The sequence below is a fragment of the Xenopus laevis genome, chromosome 2S (genome assembly GCF_017654675.1).
Source record: "Xenopus laevis strain J_2021 chromosome 2S, Xenopus_laevis_v10.1, whole genome shotgun sequence".
Classification (NCBI taxonomy): Eukaryota; Metazoa; Chordata; class Amphibia; order Anura; family Pipidae; genus Xenopus; species Xenopus laevis.
The window spans coordinates 77,361,665-77,380,360 of record NC_054374.1 but is presented as its reverse complement, the minus strand read 5'-3'; positions in this window follow the sequence as shown (position 1 = coordinate 77,380,360).

The window sequence follows — 18,696 nt, the reverse complement described above, 5'->3', positions numbered from 1 at the left end:
TTAATTATACACCATGTAGGACTCAGTAAATTGGAAAGAAAAGGCTTCAATAATTGTTCATTAAAAAATGCTGAAATAAAGTTCAGTGCTTGATTCATTGCAAATCCCATCCAATGGTCTTAAAGTGAGAGCACCAAGGGTGGAGTTCTCTGCAGGCAAGGAAACCATAATGTATACAGGAAGAACGGGGAACAGAGATTGCAGGCGTGGAACAAGCAGGGATAGTACCAATCAGACAGGACAGGATCAGGAGCCAGGAGTGGAATCAAGATAAAAAGGCCGGAACAATACCAGTTAGACAGTGCAGTAAAGGATCAAAAGCCAGGAGCATAGTCAGGATAAACAGGCCAGAGTCATAACCAATCAGTAACACAGACCCAGGAACTATGGAATATAGACCTTCATTGGCAATGAGTCAGTGCGGTGTAGGGGGTTTTATAGGCAGCTTAATGGCTTACACAGATCACCTGTGGCCAGATTGACAAAAATCGAAACAAGCCATGCCTACTTGCAATTACATAGGAGTGAACCAAGGCTTTATCTGTCTGCTTACATAGAGCAACAGAAAGGCAGACAGCACAGAAATACCAGGTCCCTGGTTCAACTCCAAGCAGGTTGTTACAGTCAATGAGTATAAGACTTGCACCTCAATTCTAAACAAAAATACTTCCTCTGCCAGTTTTTGGAATTTTTTAGGGCAACTAACAATAAAATATTGTCTTTAACCATTTGAGCGACTGGTGCTTGTGTCAAATGCATACTGCATGTTATATACACAATCCTATTAAGCACGGGAAACTAGAAATGTAGGTTCTATAGTGTAGGCATATAGCTCTCTGAAGTTGTTATGTTGTAGAATCAGCAGTTTGTGAAACTTCTGGATTAAGGCTACCATGTTCAATATGATACTTCCAACACCATTTACAAAATTGGCTATATAGGATTTGCTGCCTTATCAGGCATTGTGAGCAGTCACGCCTCTGTACAGAAAGAGCAAATGAAAATGTAGAAAATGCTTTGGGTGATTGGCAGTTACAACTTCTTTAATAAATAAATAAAAAATGCAGCTTTATGTAGTGCATGCTACAGCGCACATAGCAAAGAATGATATTTTCCTGGCACACACAGTAATTCAGGTGCAATTATTTTCTCTTTTCAGGCAGATCAACATCTAAAATTGTCTCTGGCTCAAAAGATCCACTTAAAACAAGAGAACTTAGAAATTTCACTTTTTCAACTTGCATAAAAAAAGTTCTGTACTTAAATTTTCTCTTTGTCAATCCTTAGAATTCAAAGGGGATTTAAGAATCCTAGCAGGTTAAAAATGCATGACTTGTGAATATGTGATGCGGACAGCGTTTTATTAAGAGGAGGTGGATAGGTACAGACTAAGGGAGGGGGGATAGAGTGTGACGGAATCCATCAATGAAGTTTTCATCTACATTTAAAAAGGCATCTTATTTGGTATGCTAGGGGCAAATGGAGACGAGTGATATGCATGTGGATGGATGGCGTTTTAAACAGGGGACTCCTGGGATATGGTAGGAATATGCTCGCAGCACCATACAGATCAATACTAAAAGTTAAAAGCCAGATGCAAGGAACTTGTCTAAAGTAGGTCACTGGGAAAATCTGCTTAGAAGACTGGGGTTCAATTCCCCAGATATGACCCCTGCTATTTTTAGAACAAGCCATGATATATGTGTGTTTGTGTGTCTGTAAATATAAAATGAGATGTACTGAGAAAACAATTTCATTTGCCATCTCTAATGAAAATTAAAGGCTGAACAAAGGCAGTTTATTTCGCTTGTTTCATTTAAAAAAATGTATTTCACTGAACATTAAAAAGAGTACTGCGGTAATTAACAGAGTACTCTGAAAGGGGATCTTAATGCAAAACTTGGTGTAAACATGTGCAGAGTAGGCCTCTGAGCACTTTTGCAGTTTTCTGTTATTAGATATTAGCAGTTTTTAAAAGTTGTATATTGCTAGGCCTGTATTTAGCTCAACAGGCCCAGGGTGTGAGCAACCCTAACTATATGCACTTTCCATACACTTCCTGTGTTGATGAGTTACTGAGCCCAAAGCCTGGTATAATGCAAATATCTCAGAGAAAACTCTAAAAATAGGAAATGACTGCACATTGCAAATGTTTACATGCCTTCTTATTTAGCTCTCCATTGAAGGTTTAGCTCCCCACTTTTAACAAGGTGCACCTTTAAAATGTTCCTTGGACAAGACCAGAGTGAATATCTGTTGCTTTCTATTGGAGACAGATTGGTCTGACTTACACTTTTACAATTGTCTTATAAGCACACCAATTAGATGAAGTATTGTTAACACTATTGTTAAATATTGTTATAGTCTACTGTTTGTCGCCTATTTATTTTGCAGTATATTTACTTATTTATATGTACTTATTTATATGAGATTTGTATGAAATTTTTATAATGGCTCTGCCAGGCCTGGATTTGTGGCAAGGCTACAAAGGCCCAGGCCTAGGGCGGCAAAAGTTTAGGGGCATCCTTAATAAAAAAAGTTGTTACTTTGCTTCAAAAGTTTAAGACACCTTCAGGCAAGTGTTAAAGGTTCACAATGCACAATTAAGATTCAAATGCAATAAAAAGTCTAATGAAGAATATTGAATTGCGGCATGCAAATTTTAATTCTTATTTGTGCACAAATTTGTACAATTTGCAAATTTTGTTACATTTCCCCCTGTGTGTATTATTGTGCTTGTGAACAATTTCCATGGTTTCATTGTGGATTTCCTGCAGATTCAACTTAAAAGAACAATAATAGTTCTGCATATAGCTAAAATGTAGGAGCAGATTTATCAAGATTTGAATTTCGAGTTTGTGGGAGTTTTTAAAAACTCCCATAAACTCCCATGAACTCGAAATTTGGAAAAAAATTACCAATCGTAATTTTTCAAAAGAATTAAATAGGATCGACCCACAAACATGAATTGAATTTGAATCATTTTCGATTCAAGTTTTTTCTCCAAAAAAACCCTCTATTTTCAAAAAGGCTACAAACAACTCCAAATTGATCTCAGGACGTCCCCCATAGGCTAAAACAGCAATTTGGCATTTTTAAGGTATTGAATAGTCAAATTCGAATTCCTAAAGGGCCAGTACATGATACATTGCAAAAGAGTCATCATTGCAAAAGAGTCATCAAGTCATCAAGCTACTTCGACCATCGAATGGGCTACTTCGACCTTCGACTTCGAATCGAAGGATTCAAAGTAAAAATCGTTCGACTATTCGACCATTCGATAGTCGAAGTACTGTCTCTTTAAAAAAAACTTGAACCCCCTAGTTCGCCATCTAAAAGCTACCGAAGTCAATGTTAGCCTATGGGGAAGGTCCCCATAGGCTTGGCTAACTTTTTTTGATCGAAGGATATTCTTTCGATCGTTGGATTAAAATCCTTTGAATCGTTCGATTCAAAGGATTTTATCATTCGATCGAACTATCTGCGCTAAATCCTTCGACTTCGATATTCGAAGTCGAAGGATTTTAATTCCTAGTCGAATATCGAGGGTTAATTAACCCTCGATATTCGACCCTTAGTGAATCGGCCCCTTCCTGTATTGATGAGTTACTGACTCTCACTTAAGCCCAAAGCATGGTATAATGCAAATATCTCAGAGAAAACTCTAAAAATAGGAAATGACTGCACATTGCAAATGTTTACATGCCTTCATTTGTTTCTTATTTAGCTCTCCATTGAAGGTTTAGCTCCCCACTTTTAACAAGGTGCACCTTTAAAATGTTCCTTGGACAAGACCAGAGTGAATATCTGTTGCTTTCTATTGGAGACAGATTGGTCTGACTTACACTTTTACAATTGTCTTATAAGCACACCAATAAGATGAAGTATTGTTAACACTATTGTTAAATATTGTTATAGTCTACTGTATGTCGCCTATTTATTTTGCAGTATATTTACTTATTTATATGTACTTATTTATATGAGATTTGTATGAAATTTTTATAATGGCTTTGCCAGGCCTGGATTTGTGGCGAGGCTACAAAGGCCCGGGCGGCAAAAGTTTAGGGACGGCATGCCGCACAGCCACATCCTTAAGGAGCACTGCGATAGAGCACAGTGTATGTAATAAAACTTCTTAATAAAAAAAGTTGTTACTTTGCTTCAAAAGTTTACGACACTTTCAGGCAAGTGTTAAAGGTTCACAATGCACAATTAAGATTCAAATGCAATAAAAAGTCTAATAAAGAATATTGAATTGCGGCATGCAAATTTTAATTCTTATTTGTGCACAAATTTGTACAATTTGCAAATTTTGTTACATTTCCCCCTGTGTGTATTATTGTGCTTGTGAACAATTTCCATGGTTTCATTGTGGATTTCCTACAGATTGAACTTAAAAGAACAATAATAGTTCTGCATATAGCTAAAATGTAGGAGCAGATTTATCAAGATTTGAATTTCGAGTTTGTGGGAGTTTTTAAAAACTCCCATAAACTCCCATGAACTCGAAATTTGGAAAAAAAACGACCAATCGTAATTTTTCAAAAAAATTAAATAGGATCGACCCACAAACATGAATTGAATTTGAATCATTTTCGATTCAAGTTTTTTCTCCAAACAAACCCTCTATTTTCAAAAAGGCTACAAACAACTCCAAATTGATCCCAGGACGTCCCCCATAGGCTAAAACACAATTTGGCATTTTTAAGGTATTGAATAGTCAAATTCGAATTCCTAAAGGGCCAGTACATGATACATTGCAAAAATCTACTTTGAATGTTTTTTTAAAACTCAAATTTTAACTAGTGATGGGTGAATTTATTCGTCAGTCTTTTTGGACGCCGGCGCATTTTCACCAGCGAATTTGCGATGGTGTGCAAAAAACGGACGCCGGCATCAAAAACGAGACAATGGCACAGTTTCGCAAATTTTTCGCGGGAAATTTGCTAAATTTTCAGCGAAGTGAAGCGCTCCAAATTCACCCAACACTAATTTTAACTATTCCCTAGTTGAATTCCACTAAAAAAACTCAAAAAATTTGAGTTTGAAAATTGTAATTTTCAGTTCGACCCTTGATAGTAGTGTTAAAAATACCTGGCACTGAAGGGGTTAAATTATATTTGTAGTTTTCTGCGTGAAAGAATGCAGGGTTTCTCAGCTTTGTAAATAGCCTATGCAAGAGGCTGCAAAAAGAACAAAACAAAGAGTGGGAAGTTACTATAAGTGGAATGTCAAAGAGACAAATTTGGGGCAAATTCACTAAGATTTGTAGTTGCGCCAGGCGTAACTTCGCCGCACTTCGCCGCACTTCGCCAGGCGTAGTTTCGCCAGCGCTTCGCAAATTCACTAAAATCCGAAGTTGCGCTCAGGGGTAGCGTAAGGTTGCGAAGTTGCGCTAGCGTTGATTCACTAAGTAAAGCGAAGTTACGCTAGCGAAGGCTAATTTGCATATGGCGCCAAATTAAAATTTCAATGGAGGAATACGTATCAGCACTACAAATGGCTAGAAAAGCTTCAAAACATCAAATAAAATTTTTATTTTGCCCTACACATGTGCCCACTGTATAGTTAAGTTGCCATGAGTCAGGAAATGTCGGGGGGAAGGAGGGGAGCCCCAAAAAAAATTTCGATCTTTTTCAGCCTATCACCCATAATGTAGAAAACACGCCAGCGTTTTTTGGGACTTAGAAAAAATTTTGACTTTTTGTGAAGCAATCCCTATCTACTCTATTGCACTTCGCCTGGTCTGAGGTGGCGAAGGGAGTCTAGCGTAAAAGGTATCGTTCAGTACACTGCGCGCGTTAGTGAATTTACGTAGTAATGTCGCTAGCAAAACTTCGCCAGGCGTAAGGGTGCGAAGTAACACTAGCGAAACTACGCCAGCGTTCGTTAGTGAATTTGCGCAGTAACGAAAATGCCAAACGCTAGCGAAGTAACGCTAGCGAAGTAACGCTAGCGTTCTGCGATTCGGCGCTTAGTGAATTTGCCCCAAAGACTCTGAAGTTCCAAAAAACACATTTTAGTTCCATAAGTGCAGTACTTCAGAGCATAGATTGGGGCTTATGTTTTCCACTAAAAACACAGAACAGAACAGAAATGGTTGTGATGTAAAATTTTATTGAATCATTATCATGTTCTCAATTTATTTCTGAAGACGTAAGCGTAAGTGTGTTAAGGACATCCCTAAGTGGCTCAATTCAGAAGTATAGAAGTTAATAGTAGAGTGTTGCAATTCTGTTTAAGAGATGGGCTATCTGGAAGCTCAATCTCACGTAAGCCTTCAGCTTTCTTTAGACAGAGAAAAACAGCACGCAGACACCATGCTTCTCTTGCTTCAAGAAGACATAACTTTATTAACACTTTTGCATTAGCAGACAAAGATCATGTCACATGACACTGTGTCAGTATCAGATTACTATGGAATCTTTATGAGAGCATACCCATTAATGCATATCTTAACACCCCCACTTGCTCTTATATTACAGAAAGACATATTTAGCATAAATGTATAGTACAATGCTTTATACTCCAAATATGTAATGTACAAATTCTCCCAGTTTAAACTTTGCTACTGGCTTAGTCATGACATCTGCTACCATTTTGTTTGTGGAACAATACTCAAGAGTTATCTTTCCCTCACTTAGTACAGATCTAAGAATAAATGGTATTTGATATCAACATGTTTGCACCTTTGACGGCAAACTACATTCTTTGCAAGAGCTATTGCGCCTTGATTATCTTCAAAAAATGTTACTGCCTGATATTGACATCTTTCATTGCATTAAGCCATATCTGTGACTGGGGTGTAGCTATAGCTTCTATAAAGGTTTGTGTTACATCATGTGCTCTGTAACAGTAGTCAATGGATTGGGTTTAATATAGGGCTTACACAACTTTCCCTATAAATGTTATCATCAGCATCTATCACATCAGTTTGAGTTTGTCTCTCAGTCACACTTTTTGCAATGAACGTTACTAGGCTGTGTTTAAATACTTTTCCAGCTACAAGTCAGAGGGAGCACTAACTGTGTTTAATGCATATAAATACTATACCAAATGTTGCAAAACAGAAATCAGGAAGGCAAAGATAGAAAAGAAGGTACAAATTGTATCAGAAGCTAAGACTAAACCACATATTTTTAAAGTATATTAATAGTCAAAAGGTGCAGGTTGAAAGCGTGGCTCCATTTAATAATGGAATCTGAATGAAAAACGTGCATACAGAACAAGGACACAGAAATGCATATGTGCTTAATCGGTTCCTTTCTTTACTGTATACAATACAATTGAGAAATAAGAGTTTCATGACCCACTCGATAGGGGAACAGATCAGCTCAATATAGTCAGTAATTGAAACAGAATATGGTACATAAAAGTCTACTCAGAATCAATGTGAGTAACACTCCAGGGCCAGATGGAATATACCCTCGAGGAACTTAGAGATTTTTGTTCAGTTTTAGCCAAGCCACTATTTTTTGATTTTGTCAGACCTGCTTCTATCTGGTATGGTATGGATTGGAGGAAAGATGACGTCATTCCTTTGTTTAAAAAGCGATTATGATCTCAGCTGGCAATTATAGTCCAGAAAATTTGACATCTGTGCTGGGAAAGTTATATGAAGGCCTGTTAAGGGGTCACATGTAAAATTATGTTTCGGAGATATGGTTTTATGAACAGTAATCTGTTTGGATTTTGTTGGAAACAGTGCCCCAGAAATGGCTTCCTAAACTAAAGTTTGTTAGTCTTAGTACATGTATGGGACCTCTTATGCAGAATTTGTGCTTCCTGGACCTGGGGTTTTCCAGATAAGGAATCTTTCCACTTGGATTGTCATACCTTAAATTGACTGAAAATAATTTAAACATGGGAGGCGCATTTATCAAAGGTCCAATTTCGAATTCATGTGAATTTTTTTCAACATTCAAATATATTCAAATATACTCAAAATTCGTTTGGGGGTTATTTGATAGAAACAATCGAATATCTAAAACTCAAACAAGTATTAAGGACTAAAAACTCGAACTGAATTCTAATCAAATTCGACTAAACTCGAATTGAGTTTTTTCTCTGAAAAAAACTTGAATGTCAGGAAGCTAGCAACATCTTCAAATTGGTAACTGGACCTCTCCCATTGACTTATACACAAACTCGGCAGGTTTTAGGTGGTGAAAAGTCTAATTAGAAGGGGCAAGGTTTGATAAATCTCAAAATTCTAACTGGAATTCAAATTCAAATTGAGTTTGGATTATTCACAATTTGTATTTGAGAGTTTTGACCATATAAAAAAATTGAAAATTCAAATTAAAATTTTTAATTCGACCACTAATAAATCTTCCCTAAATAATCCCAATAGGATTGTTTTTCCTCCATTGAGGATTAATGCTATCTTAGTTAGGATCAAGTACAAGGTGCTGTTTTATTATTACAGAGAAACAGGAAATAATTTTTCACATTTTGAATTATTTGGTTCAAATTGAACTTCCTGTAATTCTGAGCTTTCTGGATAATGGATTTCTGGCTAATGGACCCTATACCTAATGTTATTTGTACATAGATAGGAAGCTGGCTACAGGACCATGTACAGAGGGTGGCTGTCAATGGAACATCCTCTATGTGGAGTAGGGTTTTTAGTGGGGTACCACAGGGTCTGTATTTGGGCTACTTTTGGGAAACTTCATCAGTGTCTCAGGGGAGGGTAGTGTTTGTCAAACTTTTGGGACACTTCATCGGTATCTTGGGGGAGGGTATTTTAAGTAATGTATTAGTGTTTGCAGAGAAATCCCTGACAAATTGGCTAAGTGCCGTGGCAGATAATATTCAATAAAATTCAAGTCACTTAATGAGACTCCGTTAGGTAAATCCATAATGGAAAAGGACCTTGAAGTCTTTATAGATAATAAACATGACTGTAGCAAGCAATGCCAGTCAGCAGCTGTTAGGGCAAACAATTTTTTGAGCTGTATTAAAATGGGCATAGATTCACTGAATGAGAGGGTCATTCTTCTACTTTACAGAGTACTGGAAAGGCCCCATCTAGAATATGCAGTTTTGGTCTCCAGTGTTAAAATGGGATTTCTACTGAATTAGAAAAAGCCCAAAGAAGGACAATTAATCTAGTAAAGGCTATGTAAAGTCTCAGCTATGAGGAAAGACTAAGCAAGTTGACATTGTCTATGCTGGAGAAGAGGCGCTGAAGGGGGTTATGATAACTATGTATAAATATTTAAGGGGATCTTATAATAAACTCTCTAACGCTAAATTTACCAGTAAGTTCTTCTATCCAACAGGGGGCATATGATAACTATGTATAAATATGTACGGGATCATATTATCTCTCGAATGCTTTATTTACCAGTAGGTACTTCGAGCCAGCAGACACAAAGGCATCAATACCGATTAGATGAAAGGAGGTTCAATCTAAATGTTTGGAAAGAGTTTTTTTTTACAGCTGTGAAGTTATGGAATTTTCTCCCTTAATCAGTTGTACTTAGTAATGGGTGAATCTGTCCTGTTTCGATTAGCCGAAAAATCCACTAAATGAAAATGAATTTTTTATGAAAAAATTCATAAAATGGCAAAAATACTCAAAACGCATTGAAGTCAATGGGCGTCAAAATAATTTTGACCCGTGACAATTTTGATGCGAACAACAATTTTTATACGCGCTACTATTTTGTCCAAATGCAGTAAAGTCAACTGGCGTCTAAATAAAATATTTTTATACGCGACAATTGTTTTTGTCACTGCAAAATTTTTGCCGGCAAATTTTCGCTGTAATGAAATGCGGAATTTTCCCGCAAATCCATGCCTGCCAAATAATTTCGCCCATAACTAGTTGTACTGGCAGATACATTAGATAGTTTCAAGAAGGGGTTGGATGGCTTTTTAGCAAGTGAAAAAATAAAGGGTTATTGTAAATAGCTCTTAGGACAAAGTTGATCCAGGGTATGCCATCTTAGATTTAGGAGGGAATTTTTTCTGCCTTTGAGGCAAATCAGAGAGGCTTTAAATGGGTTTTTTCACCTTCCTCTGGATCACCTAGCAGTTAGGCACGTTCTATATAGATCCCACCAATCAGTGTGAAAGTAATGGTTCTCTGCCAGGCAGACAACAACAGAAGGAGCTATCCCCATCGGCAATAGTTATACAGGGGTATATTAACTTTGTAACATTTGCATTTATAACATTTCAGCCTATCCCAGAGGATTCCCTGAGCCCCAGGACTAGTGACCACATCAATCAGGTAGACAAAAATATCTTCCATCAAGCTGCAAGGCCTTTGTAAGTGATGATTAATGGTGTGATTTCTCCGAAATGCACATGAGCACATTTTCAGGTGAAAATAACATAAATATCGAGCATACTAGAATTATCGCAAGATTCCCATAGGCAGCAATGAGACAAAAGTGTGTGTTTTAGAATGTTTTAAAGCCATGATTTTAACATGGAAAAAACAAAATATTCAAAAGATCCAAAGGAGCTTTGTGTATCAAAGGATTTATTTGGTAAGAGTATTGTTTAGAGAGGGCCTATAACATAACAGAAAGTCGACAGAGAAGTGAGTCGTTGAATGATATCTTTTTATTACCACTGGTTTACTGTGTTTGGAATTGCTTAATGCATTCTAACTGAATGAATGGACCACTAACAGTTAATTTTGACACTTCATATCAAGCACACTCAGCCTATAGCATTTAATCTTTGGCTCTCAGGGGTTGCTGGGTGTTGTATTTTGGTATTAGATGGCGGGGCACATTTTCACATTCCTGATTTTTCACTTGAGATCATTTAGTTTCAGTCTAGGTAAGTGTCCATGTATGGAATTTATAAACAGCCTAGTTTGAGGCCATAAATGTGAAATCATTAAGCAGGAGAAAAATCCCAGTGGGAAGGGAAAAAAAACTAAAATGATGGGACATGAATGAATCATTACCTAGCCTGAAGGGTCTTCCGCCTTTTGTTGAATTGAAATAGACAGAGTTCCCAACTGCGGCCCTTAGTGGAGATGCAGCGTTTTCATCCTGAATTTACAATTGAGCAGATATCGCGTTCATGGGCTTGTCTTTGATTTGTGCCAGTGTCAGCAGGGAACAGAGAAAGGTGATGAATGCTGTATGGCCCAACATTAATCTTTGCTTTAATATACAGTTCTGTTAAAGATGCACTCGCTTAGGCTGTACAAACATATGCTTAAAGAGATCTTTTTTGCCTTGTTATAACAACCTTATGTCATTTTCCAAGATAACTCGAAGGCATAGTTCATGGACCTGTGCGTTGAATGAGTTAATAATAAAAGCAGTATTCCTGACATCTGTATATAAAATTACAGTAAATGTAATTACAGTAAATGCCTAGACAATACTATCATCATTATGTTTGCAGTACTTCTTTGCTTTCTAAGCCTCCTGATATGCTCATAAAAAAGCAGATAGAGTGAGAAATAAGAGAAATCAATGGAAGCTAACAGTAAAAAAAAAGATGCACTGGACACCCATAGTTCCAAAATTTTGGAGCTGCCGGAGGGGTCACCTTAGGACAAGTTAGGATAAGATCTGGAAAGAATCCCTACATATTCTCTTAGATACATCAGGAAGTCCAAACTTGAAGGTTAGGTGAAATTGCTGCCCCACATATTTTTGGAACTGTGGCTGAATGCCTGTTACAACAAATAGTTTATATATCTTATACATTATTATTATTATTATTATTATTATCATTATCTTAAGGGGCCCTATTAATGTGGTGAAGGATTTGAAATGCTAGAACCAACCAAAAGTTTAACTTTCTCCAATGAGTGCAAGACAATATACAGAAAATAGGTCCTACTATCTCACTAGGGTTCAGGCCACTCCTAAAGAACTGTGTGGGTTTAATGGTGATACACCTAGGGGCACATTCACTAAGGGTCGAAGTGAATTTTCGAATTCAAAAACTTCAAATTTCGAACTAATTTTTGGGTACTTCGACCATCAAATAGGCCTAAATTCGACAAAAAAGTTCAACTTCGAAAATTTGAAGTACTGTCTCTTTAAAAAAGTTCGACTTCGACACTCCGCCAACCTGCTGAATTAGTATGTTAGCCTATGGGGACCTCCTAGAACCTATAGCCAACATTTGGCTTAGTTTTTAGAAGTCAAAGTAAAATCGTTCGATCGATCGATTAAATCGTTCGAATCATTTGATTCGAAGGATTTCATCGTACGATCGAACGATTTTACTTCGACCGAATATGCCCAAATTCGATAAAAAAACCTTTGACTTTGAATATCGAAGTAATGCCATTCGATGGTCGAATTTCGAAGTTTTTTACACTTCGAAATTCGACCCTTGATAAATCTGCCCCCTAATTGTATTGACACAGACTAATTCATTTTCTGTTTAAAACCTTCTCTAAATCTTTTACCAGCATGTAGTGCTTTTTAGGTGCCCAGAGTTAATAAAATGAAAATCTAAGGGGGTTATGTATCAAAATCCGAATTTATCTGATTTTTTAAATTGAAAAAGTCTAACAAAGCTAGAATACACGGTTTGACCATATTTATTAATAAAAATGCAAAATTTAATTGGGGGAAAACTTTTTTTTTCCAGAAAAATCTGTTTTTTTAAGATTTTTACCCAAGAATCCGAAATAGTCGGCTTCTCAGGCAAATTCCAGAGCATACCACAGAAACTTCCAAATAGGATAGTGACCTCTCCCATTGATTATATACAACCTCTCAGGTCTGAGATGGTAGATTTATTAATAAATCTCAAAAAATGTGAGGGTTTTTTTTCCACTAAAAACTTTTAATTTTCAACTTTCAATTTATTGAGTTTTTAGCATTCGGACTTTAATTAATAACCCCCTACGAATAAATGGAGAGGTGGGAAAAAAAAACTGTTCCATGTTGCTTTAAGAATTCAGCTCTGTAGTTGCTGGACTACAATTAACTGTAATTGTAATTATTTAAACAAGTAAGCTACACAATATATACTATACTGATATACTGAAGCAATGTTTTACAAATTCATTTTAGACACCTAGATTATATAGTGCTTCCAAAGACAGATGTCTGTTCCATGATTTCACACGCCATGCATAAGCTTTAGACCCTTGTGTGACCAGAAGTTTTTCTTTCTTTTTTTTTATATGAATTCCAACACCTAGCAGCAGAAGAGTATATTTGTAATCAAGATAGCAACGGGCGCAAGCAGCCAAGGAGAACTGCTGTGAACCATAAGCATATGTTAAGTATAGCAACAAATCTAGTTAAATGCACTGTAAATAAGAAATGCGTACACCCTATATACATGGCTTTTGGAATGGAAGAGAACTGTGTTGCAATCTGCTGATTTTCCAAATAAAAGAATACGTTGCACAATTCTGTATCATGAGAAACACGAGTATTACTTGCTCTGAGAACATTTTCCGCATCTTATAAAGAAAAGAGAATGAGAGATGGTGTCTCCTTTGAACACTCAATGCTTTCTCTGCTTATTCTCTCTGGACTGAGCTTCTTGTGTTTTTAAATTCTAATTCTTTTTTATCCTCTGCTCCCCCGTTCAGCCAATTTTTAATCTAACTTTCAGCCTGAAGCATGATTAAAAAAAGAAGCTCTTACTGTCTTGTAAGCTTCTCATCCTTATGAAGAAAAACAAAATTCTACCAAAGGGAAGTTTAGCTGGAGTTGGGCAGATGTCGGCCTAATTAATATATAAACAACAGTGGTTATTATACACAAGTTTCAGTGAGTTGTAGGTTTGCCACTGTGCTGGTAATTTGAAGGCCTAGCTGGTAAATCACCAGCTTGGTATTACAAAATTTACCAGCAATGTAATTGCTATTGAATTTGTAATTCCTTCCCTTTCCTAAAGCTTTCTCCCAGTGGCACTCACTACTCAACACTCCAACCTGCTCTTCATAACAAGCGCCTGTACACCTGTACCATGATCCACTCACTTTCCACCCCTGACCCACCCATTTCTGCCCTGTGATTGTCTGCCTCTATGAAGCCACTGTTGGCCTCCCTCCAACGCAGGCGACGACCTTAGAGACATATGACACAAATCATAAGGACAAACACATTCAACATCTAACACATTGCAGACATAAAATTGTCATACAAAAAAAACCCTGTTGTGTTCTGGTTCATAACTATCCAGGGCAGCTTTTACAATATAAAAAATCAAAACAGAACTCATGTCTTACATTGGTTAGGGAATCTTCCCCCCTCGTTGTCATTATGCTTCAGCAGAGGCTTCTAATGTTATCTTTACAGGAATTTATATTAGATTAAACTGTTTATTCATGCCATTATGTATTTCAGCAGTAATCATAAATATATGTTCACAATGCTCTGGGGATATCGACATGCCATAATAACGCATCATTGCAAACGTTCTTCATTACCACCGTGTTGAAAATAATAAGCTTTGGTGGGTAATTTAGAAACCTATTGGACCAGATAGAACGTTATGTTGGGAAGTAGTGCATGGCTAGGGTGGGGAGGGCAGAGGAAATGGCTGCAGCTTTGTATGCACAATTGATGGCTGTTGTTTTCAAAGCAATATTCCAAAATATACAGCTTATTTAAGGTTTTACCCTTGATCCATGCTGTTTTTTGAGTCATTTGTAGAAATAAAGCATCAGGAACGGTATCACTGTGAATGGCTGCAGACTATTCAAAGCTGTCTGTGTTTTCATTGATTTGGAGTCAGCATTGCTGATCTGTGGCATCACAGTTTCACACACTTTGATGCAAGTTTACAGAAGTACTGTCCATTTTGTTTTCATTATCAAGTAGTTTAGGGCTCTCTCTTGGAATAGAGATGGAAGTTAGAAAGGTAGTCACTTTCATCAGAATTATGGATATAAAGGAAATGCCAAATAAAACAGTCTGGATACAGGAGAAAAGAGTATGAGCAAGGGCAAATGTTCTGACCACTAATATATGTGGGGCCCTACTGAGCAGCACATATAAGAAAAGTGAAAGTATAGAAACCCCATTGTAGATACTGTATATATTTTTTTCTCCTATTTTGTCTAATCAGTGTTAGTTGACTATTTCAATGAAATAAAAGGTCCGGTGCAATTAATTTCAGCAATGGGACCTCTGGAAAAGATGGATGTATATCCAGAGATCAGGGTGGTGTAGGTTCAAAAAGGGACCGCTTGAGTGCGGTAATGCCCGAATAAGGCACTTGAACTTGTAGTAGGTGTAATAAGAGTGTGAAGTAGTGAGGTCTACTAAGCTGGACAGCCTAAATCTCCAACATGAAGTGGGTAATGTAATTAAATGTAAACTCATTCGGTATGAAGAATAGCTATAATTCCTCCCTAAATATTTCCATCCCCTCCTATGCTTGCTTTCATTTTAATCCTCCTATAGTTATGTCATGAATTGAATCACTGGTGTTTTATTAGCTATTATATTGCCGTGTCTCCATCACCTCATCCATACTCTGTGAATATGATATACAGCCCCATATGGAAGTGTTCATTCAAGTTATTTTCTGCCCAACAGATGCAGAATCAGACTACTGCAGTCAGGCAATGAAGAGGCAGCTTATTAGTGGCCTTAGCATAGTGTATACACACACACACCAGAGATTTAGTTGTCACAGTTCAGAATGTAGTGACTAATTGCTAAGGGAGTCCGTTTTAAAGAAATCTGCATAGACGCTCCGGTGGGCACATTTACTGCCGCCCCTATCTCGAAATCACTGCCATCTGGCAGGCTTAGTCACTGAGAAACAAAATTGCCTTTGTGAAACAAGCCTGGCAGCTCAGTAACGTCTGTCTATACAGTTCCTTCCTTAGTATCTCATATTTGTTATATTAGTTTCAAGTTGAGCTGCCCAGAGTGCCATGCACAGTCAAGCCCAAATTGAAAGGTGCAAAAAATTTGCATCTGACAGTGTCATGCACAATGCACACTGTGGGCAAAAATAGGGCTTTGCACCTTGCTGCACTTTTTGTAATAAGCCTTATCATTTCCATTGTACTTTCATCTATGTTTTGTTGTGCAAGAAGCCTAAGTGACAATGAGCAGTGATGGGCAAATTTCTCCTGTTTTGCTTAGTCGAAAAATTCGTGAAACGCGTTTTTTGACGCCAGCGTCCAAATATTTTTTACACCGGCGACAATTCTGACGGCCATTAAAGTCAATGGGCGCCTAGAATTGTCGCCGGCGTCGGAATTGTCGCCTGACGAATAAATTAGCCCATCACTAACAATGAGAGGTCCAAGGAAATTCCATTTTATGCACTACCGTATAATTGGCCACAACTCTATGCACATTGAGGTGGTATTTCACCATTTAGCTCTTCATTTTTTAGCCAGGTTTGTATAATGATCACCACTAATACCTGTTCACTTTTATCCAGGCTATTTCCATTTTTATTCCTTGTTTGTTAAAAATATATAGCATGGGAAACAAAGGATAAATATTTTTCATTAAAATACATTTTTTTGATTGTATTATTTTACATTTTTCTATTCTGTTTATGCTGTTACATGCCCACCCTGTGCCTTTAGCCTCACAATGCAGACGCGTGTCAGACACCTTTTCCTTGGGACTCAGCCATTAATGCAATAAAAGGAATTTCATGGACACTTTTAGCTTCATTTCACAAAGATTAGATTAGATTCTGCAGCAGGGGTCTCATGAACAGCTCATAGCCATCGCACAGAACTGCCTCTGTCACACATTGATATTCAGCTTTGTGAGCTGTGGGCTCCCCTGCACTCCTCTAAAACTGTTCGATATTTTAAAGCTGCAAAACAGTGCTTGCTTGCTGGGGGGTTGAGGTGGTAGAATTATAATTCTCCTGGTTATGTAGAAATCCAGAGCAGCTGTATTTCAGCCAGGTATATGGCACCCTTTTATAGCATAGTGTCCAGCGATGCTATGGGGAAAAAATAGGTTGCAGGAAATGTGTCAAACTATATCAGTATGCGATAGACTGTGTGTGATTAGCCAGTGCTATTTTCTGCTCTGTAGCGACAGACTCTAGGTGGAAATTACTCTGAGAGATCAGTGGCCAGCTTTTATATAGAACAAAAACTGTTTTTCCTAGTGGCATATATGTGTGATTTTAATGCCACAGTCATTTTGGTAAAATATGGGAAAGGGTATTTTAACAAAAATAGCAGAGTCTTGTGTTGGTGATGGGTAGGAATATATAAGTATATGTGTATAGTAACCTGCATGAAGGTGAAACAAAATATATATATCCACATGAAAAACTGGAGCACTCACGAGACTTATGAATGAATGAAAAAAATAAAAAAATGTTGTCAACGTTTCGGTCCTGCTAAAAGGACCTTTATGGTTCTCTTAGCAGGACTGAAATATTGACAACAAATAAATGAACCATCCACCCTACAGTCCTTACCTGGCTCCTTCTGGATTATTTCCTGTTCCGGATTTTTGTAGAAAACTCTCTATGGATAGCGGTTTCAAAGTGATGAAGACATTAAAGAAGCTGTGACATCTTGGTTTGAAGGTCACACAGAAGATTTTTTCTCTAAGGGGTTAAAGCCATTGCAGGAAAAGTGGATGAAGTGTATGGAGCTAGCAGGGTACTATATAGAATAATAAAATGAAAATAAAAATCTTTTTTTTTGTACTAAGGTTGATAAATTATTGAATGCTCTTTGTACAGTAAATTGTATGAACCTTGTATCACTTCCTTTTTTCCATCCCCATCAGGAATTATTTGTGTGCATACAAAATATTCTGCATTCTACAACTGAACAATGTCTGTATTTAAATCCCAATTAGCAAGTATTACCTGTATACGTTAACCTCCTTTACTAACTGTAATAGCTACAGTACATATTTATATAAGACACTGCATCTAACTTTAATTCATCAGCTCTAATCATGCTGTTAAAATAGTGTGGTTCCAAACAAATCAGACACAAAACAAAACCGCATTTATTGTTTCACCAACTCCATGCTAACTGGATCAAATACGTTTTTAATTTGGGTTTAATAAAGCTATTATTGCCTTGTAATTATATAGAAATTGGCTGTTCAAAGTGTTATTGAGGTTTAATTGCTGTCTGATTAGCTTTATTTAAAATTACATAAGAATTAGGACTGATTTACATAGAAATTGAACATATTGCTAGACCACCAAATTACCACTTGATAAATTGATTAAACCCATGTAATAACATTCTGAGGGCGACAGTCTATTTACATTAACTATTGTATTACCAGCGTGGCAGAAGAATGGTGCCAGTTAGATGAAATGACTGTTGCTGCTAACTCTTCATAACAAGATTAAACTCTCAGAATGCCCATAGTAAAATGTTGTATTACTGCAAGAAGATTTAAACTATAATTTTTTAAAACTATAAAGCTATTTACACATCTAAATTAGGGATGCACCGAATCCACTATTTTGGATTCGGCCAAACCCCCGAATTCTTCGCGAAAGATTCGGCTGAATAACGTAGCGAATCTGAATCCTAATTTGCATATGCAAATTAGGGGTGGGAAGGGGAAAACATTTTTTACAAAATGTCACTCGATTTCCCTCCCCATCCTTAATATACATCTGCAAATTAGGATTCAGATTTGGTTCGGCCGAATCCTGGCCAAATCCTCAACCGAATCCTGGATTCTAAATATATAATCTATAATCTAAATATTCAAAGACTTGTCAACAAGGGAGCTACTGTGGCATTTAATAATGTGAGGTGTG